General features: G+C 36.6%; 1 long non-coding RNA gene across 1 annotated transcript; it reads right to left on the bottom strand.

Moving 5' to 3' along the window:
- Positions 1–2789: 2789 nt before the first annotated feature.
- LOC127986990 (uncharacterized) lies at positions 2790–6677 on the bottom strand. The gene is made up of 3 exons (XR_008161016.1): positions 6276–6677; positions 3984–4062; positions 2790–3701 (listed from the first exon to the last, which is right to left on the bottom strand). It is a non-coding gene; the product is annotated as an uncharacterized LOC127986990 (long non-coding RNA).

The following is a 6677-nucleotide window of genomic DNA, read 5'->3' as shown; positions in this document are numbered from 1 at the left end:
GAAACCATTAGTAATGCTGGGGAGCCTCTACTCTTCCAAATGGAAGGTTTTTGAGAGGTGTTTGGCTAATGCAGTAGTCCATATCAGCTGCCCGATTGGTTCTGTGCTGGAGTTTCTGCTAGAGAAGTTTGCAGCTGGAACAACTGCGATTACTTTTGAGAGTTTATGTTGCAGCTATTTCCACTCCCATGGATACGGACGAAGCCCCCTAGGTAGAGATTGTTTAGTCTGTACATTCCTCTCATTTGTTCTTCTCATGTCTATTGTCCTAGAGCACTTATTAGAACCACAGCTAGCGCATTTGGTGTCAGCTCCTGAACGGATTTAAGTGATGCTCCTGCTGGGGCTAGATACTATCAATTGTGAAGAAGATTTGTAGACTCTCTCTGTTAGCAAGTTATGCATGGTGTTTTCTCCATGGTATTCCTACAGCCCAGACCCAGTTAAGTCCCCAAGGTTTGTCCACGTCATTCCCGTCACAGTTGGTCATGCTTCAGATCTTTTGGTTCTAAATTTTTTTTGCTTCTCTTGAGGATGAGAGGCTTCACCTGTTCTGCCCTTTTTGAGCTACAAAGCTTCATTTGGACTTCTCTAGCCAATGGCGCAAGTCTCTTTTCACCGCTAGGCATTCAGGCACATTCTTCCAGGAGTGTTGTACCCTCTTCACAAGCTCTTTAATAGGAGTTCCTCTTGAGGATTTTTTTGTGGTGGCAGGATGGTTGCTTCACACTTTTAAAATGTTTTATAGATTAAATATAGGTTCGGCTCCTGGTTCCCAGATTCTTTCTGCTTAAGGCAGCTGTTTGCTTTTAAACTGGTCTGTTTTGCATCAGGCCAGATATGTCAGCACATAGCTTGGCGGGTGTGGTATATCATTCCCATTGCTTAAGAGTTTTGCAGCGTTAACATATCTGGTTACTTGTATAACCCATGTTCTCTGAATAGGGAATAAAATGCTGTAGTCTCTGCCAAGCTCCTCATGCTGCCGATAGGACTTCTTCATCAGGAAATCTGAGGAGCAGATCTCTATATGCTAGCACTAGAGTTGATGACAATGTGATGTCAGGCGGCATCTGCACCAATGTTGTTTTTGTCAACAATGACGACAACAAAATGATTTTGTTGACGCACCTTTTTTTATGACGATAACGCGACGATGACTAGCTAAAAATGGCTCTAATGTGACTAAAACATGACGAAAAGTTTTCGAGTTTTCGTTGACGAGACGAGACGTAACAAATATGATTATAAGTCTGACGTTCACAATGCATGTCATTTCTGCCTGTTTTGAAAAGGACCCGACTGCAGCCTGCAGATCGAGGCGGGGCTGCACGTACTTTTAAATGAGCAGTTGATCAGCGCAGCACACTGTGACTCCATGTTGCTTTGAGCACATAATTCTGCACCCGCGATGTGCATACGCGCTTTATGCGCTGTGTTTTGAAGCATTTCATATTATCATGGGGTTGCGCACTGAAAGATTATTAAAAGCCTATATTTTGATACCTAGCCTACACAATACATTTAAAATGAGCATAATTTAATTGTATATAATTTGTGTGTAGTGTAGGCTATATAAATACATACACTTCTTAGCTCTAGACATCCATATATACATATAAAATTGTGTTACTTTATTACTGTGATTCCTGGTGAAAATAGGCAATGTGCTGAAATTTTAGAAGAGCATCAATTCATGGAAAAATATATAACTTGAAATATGTGGATAAAAGGTTCTGCCCAATGCGACCATGAAGTACAGCTTGGCAGCACTGCATCTCCATCAATGAGAAAGTCTAGTTTATTATGCAAAGCTTTTAAGGTTAACTGTTGTTTTATGAATTGCAACACTCGTTACAACCTGTAAAACCTAAGTCCATTTCCGATACTTTTTAACCTAAATTAATTTGTTAAAGACTACTTTTTTGTTTTTTTACTAAAATTTACTAAAACTTGACTAAAACCTTTTTGCATTTTCATCGACTAAAACTTGACTAAAACTATCAAGTTTATAAGTGACTAAAATGTGGCTAAAACTAAAAAGCATTTTCGTCCAAAAGACTAAAACTAAGACTAAAACTAAATGGGCTGCCAAAAATAACACTGATCTGCACCATCAGCCAATGAATTGGCATGTTTCCATTTGGGCTTCAGACCATTGGGACACCCATAGGGCATTCCAATTTTATAAGAGCTACGCAGCATCTTTTTCTCTTTTCAGAGAACGTAGGTTGAGCGAGCAATCTCAGAGGTTTTCTGTTAATACGTGAATTTCATCTTATTTGATTTACACATTGTGCTGTTACAAATTAATAAACAAAGTATCTGCCTTAAAATTCTGCCATATTCTTAACAAAATTCAAACAAAAATAAATGTAGCATGAGCAAACATCTTTTTCTTTACTATTATAGTATGAAATAAACATGAATGAACATCAAAATGAATGTTATAAGATACAGTAAACCTTATTGAAATGCCTCATCTAATTGCTCATTCAGTCTTTTAAACAGCAGAGAACATTTAAAGCAATACCACGTAACAATACATTTACTACCTGAAGTCAGGTAGCTTCAAAGAAGATGAGTTATCAGCTGTTGCTTGAAAATTGTCAGGGATTCAGCATTCCGGATAGGGGTGGGAAGCAGGCCTGGACTGGCCATCGGGAGTACAGGGAAAATTCCTGATGTCAAAGTGATTTGACTATTGAAAGGAAAATGGTCTCCCTATATTCTGTCTTTCTTGCTGTGAATAATGGGAATAATGTCAAAATTGGCCATACTTCCATACACTGAAAAAATAAAAACCTTGTATCAACTTAAAAAAATTGAAGTAATCAATCACACGAAACATTTGACATTGACTCAATGTAAATAATTTAATTTAGTTTAACTTGAAAATTTTAAATCCATGCAAACCACTTTATAAAGGTTGATCAATCTAATTATTTTAGGTTGGAACAAACTAATTTTTTTAAATTAGAACAAACCAACTAAACTAATATGTATAGGTTAAATTAAATTAATTATTTTAGTTTGGAACAAACTAATTTTTATAGGTCCGATTAAATTAATTATTTTATTTAATTAATGATTTCAATAAATTTTAATCAATGACTACTCAGAACACTTTTCCTTTAGAACACATTTATTGTTCAATAAACTCACAACATTGAACATTTGCTTCAAATGTATGAAGATTGACAGCAGAAATACTTGAAACACTGCAATCAGTCTCTTCAGTTGTTCATAAGACTTGGCCTTATTCAACCTTTGTACCTGGTAGCCATCGAACTTGGGCAGCCACATTTGTAAATGCTGCAGTGAAAATGCAGCCTTGTTAGTACAACCTTTTTATTAAAAGGATCTAAAGTCTTGGCTGTAAAAACACAATAAAATGTAACAATTATGCAATTATACAATTAATCCCTGTACAGCTGAGTGGTCAGTCTAGTGACTTTTGGGGTCATCTTTATTCCATCAAGCTCCATCAGGACCTTTTGCACAAATTCAAAGGTGAACTGTAGCCTTTTTGGATATTTTAGGTTTAGTGTATATATGAGCCCAGCAACCGATGGCAACTCGTTCAGGACCTCTTTTCCTTCTACAACAATTTTAATGTCTTTAGGTGGATGGAGAGGATCCTCTTTCCCAGTGATAAAGATCGCCATGGTTGTCCGCTCCAGTTCTTCAACCTCATTATCCTGCACAAAAAAAGAAAGAAAATATGTTATAATTTCAGAAAATCTCCCGATTTCATGTTAGATCATAATGTGCCAAGCTCTTATACAATCTAAACTTTCAAAACAAAACATTTGATTAGCAAATAATCAAATGTTCATTACAAGGGATGTGACTAAATTAAAAGTGATGATCTAGTTTTACTTAGTAGATCTGGTAGACAACTTCCCAGATGAGAGAAAATTTTACACTTTAGGATGCCTAATTATCACAAATGTCCTCATGACATTGGAAATAGAACTTACCACAAGCAATGATCACTGGCAGGAGATTCCAAATAATTTGCACAGCAGGAACAGCTGATTGGTGGCTGCTTCCCTGAAGCTGAAAGAGAAAACATGATTTAAGTTTCAGCCATCAAAGTGTGTTAACTACTAACATCATACACAAATTAAGAATACCCAACATTTAACATTAATAGATATATACTTTATTTTATGATTTTAGGAAAGCTGGCTAACATTTTGGTAAATTTCTACCACATGTAAATGCTGTTAATAGTGTAGCAAACTAACATTACCAGATACAAATAGCTGCGCCTTGTAATATTATGGCTGATAAATACTGAACACAAGATAATTAGGAGTGCAAATAAAAGATCACATAGGACCTTTAGCTATTGATAGCATAAGTAACCATTACCATTAGTCAAGTTTCAGAGTTTCAGGGATGCAAACACATGTAAAATGTAGTCAAAAAGTATTTTGGGCAGTTCGATTCAATAAACCGGTTGAAAAAAAAAACAGCATAGGTCTCTGCAGGAATGTAATGGGAGTTACCAAATCAGGGTGTTTTTACACCATGATACCTGATTGGCTAATGTCATAGTGATGTTAGGTTTAGGGCTGGGGTTGGGTAAGGGTGATCATTTTAATTGCATGATTTAGAAACACCCAGCAGTTTGAAAACACTCACAAGGTGATAAACGCCCACTTTTGCTCTGCAGAGACCCAAGTCAAAAAAACAAACAAAAAAAAAAGTCCATCTGTTCTTTTACGCTCAACGTATTGACGTCATTACAGAAGTCTATCAAATATAAAGTCCTTAATCATAACTTTAGTCAGTTAAAAACCTCATAATCATGGAAAGTTTACAATTAAGTTTTGCAACAACACACGGAATAAAGTAACAGCAATAATGTGCATGAGGATTTAAGTCTTGAAGATATAAAGTAAATAAATTAGATGTCATAAGGGCAGAAATCGTAATCCATTTACTATACATAATTTATTGCAATGTATTTGTTATGAAATAAACTTACGTTTCGCCAGGTCAGAATCAATAACAAAAGAACCAGTTCAGTTCAGACGCTCTGTGTGTCAGTCTGCTTCACGCTGAATCATGCATGCGCAGTATCATCAGCTCATCGGTTATCAAATCGGACGTGTCCGATAGAAACGATTCTCGGTTCAGTGTACGTACTGCTGATCGGAAAACTGATGCAACTGGTTCTTGACTCGAGAAAGAGAACCGCTCCAGCAGTGGGCTAGTTCGTTTGTAATCTGGCTCTGCTTGGTGTTCATCTTCAGTTCTCTTCACAGCAGTTCAGTCAGTGTACTGTTTGAGTAAATGAATTACACTGGGATATTGGTTTGTTTGAACTCAGAGGGAGTGTCAGCCACATTAAAAAAGTTAACAGCTTAAGTCATTTGCGGATTAATGCATATTGGAGATGTGAATCGTTTCAAACGATTCAGTTCGATTTGGTGAACTAGTTCAAACGGTTCACTAAGAAGAACCGGTTAAATCGAACGATTCGTTCACGGCACAAAGCTAAGAAATGTCGAGCGCACAAATCCTTGTGTATATCTGTCCAACAGTTTATCGATCATTTGTTTCTTCACGGTTTTAAATTCCATTTATTGTTGGTTTGATGCCAATTCATAGTTCTTGTAATGTGTGATCTAACAGACACACCGTGGCGAGTCGTTTAAAAACAGCACAAAACTCCAACAAAATAATCATTTTATGCAAATCCACAGCCCTTTATCTACAGATCAAGCATCATAATGTGAATATATCATATTGGAGAGAGTTTTACCGTGTATCCTGCTCGATCCTGCTGTAACGGACGAGGCGCGCGGTTTGAATATAAAATGGAGAATGATTGACAGCCGCAGGGAGAGGGAAGACGAGTTTCCGTAAACTGTAATTTAATTATCTAAATATAATTCTGTCCCTCAGATTAAGCTATGGCCTATGGAATGACTTCAGATGACTTTGTGAAATTATAATCTCTCATAACTGCAATCATGCAGACTGACGCGAAAAAAGCGGGAGGTGTCGAAAAGCGCGCTGTTTGCATCCATGAAGTTTGAAGCTTGAACATGGGGGTTTACTACTGCATTTCAAGTGTCAGAAATTGAGCGGAAAAAAATGTCTAGCATAATTATGCATTTAGAAATAATAGTGATATCCTAGTGATAGTTACATACTATCGAGCGTGAATGCTGAAAATACGAGGCCAGTCAGGTAAAACGTTAATTGAAAACAATAAAATAATAAACATTAAGGGTATACAAAGTTGATTATTTTACCTTCTTCAGAGTTGCTCGTAGTTCTTCTGTGTCTCTCAGCCAGCCTGGAGGGGTCTGTTGAAGTGTAAGTAACTGCGGCCGCCACACAGTTCAACTGTAACGGACGTTTTTTTTTTTAAATTCTTCTTTAAATAAACAGGTCAGGTGGTCAGAGAGCGGAACTCCAACTCAGCAATGCGCATGTGCAAACCATGCTTAATTTAATAAAATTGCTTTGATCAAATGAATAAATTCAGTTTAATGCCCCGCTGCAAATCATATTGTATCCATGTAAAAAAAATGGATTCAACCATAAATATAAACTAAAACGTTTAGTTTAAATGTAAAAAACAATAATTTTAAGCTATTCCAACGACAAAATACACATTAAACGAATAACAGCAATGTTAGACTTTTTTCAGT

Source organism: Carassius gibelio, chromosome B22, assembly GCF_023724105.1.
Source record: "Carassius gibelio isolate Cgi1373 ecotype wild population from Czech Republic chromosome B22, carGib1.2-hapl.c, whole genome shotgun sequence".
Lineage (NCBI taxonomy): Eukaryota > Metazoa > Chordata > Actinopteri > Cypriniformes > Cyprinidae > Carassius > Carassius gibelio.
The sequence above is the reverse complement of the archived record's forward strand: the minus strand, read 5'-3'. Positions and strand labels throughout refer to the sequence as shown.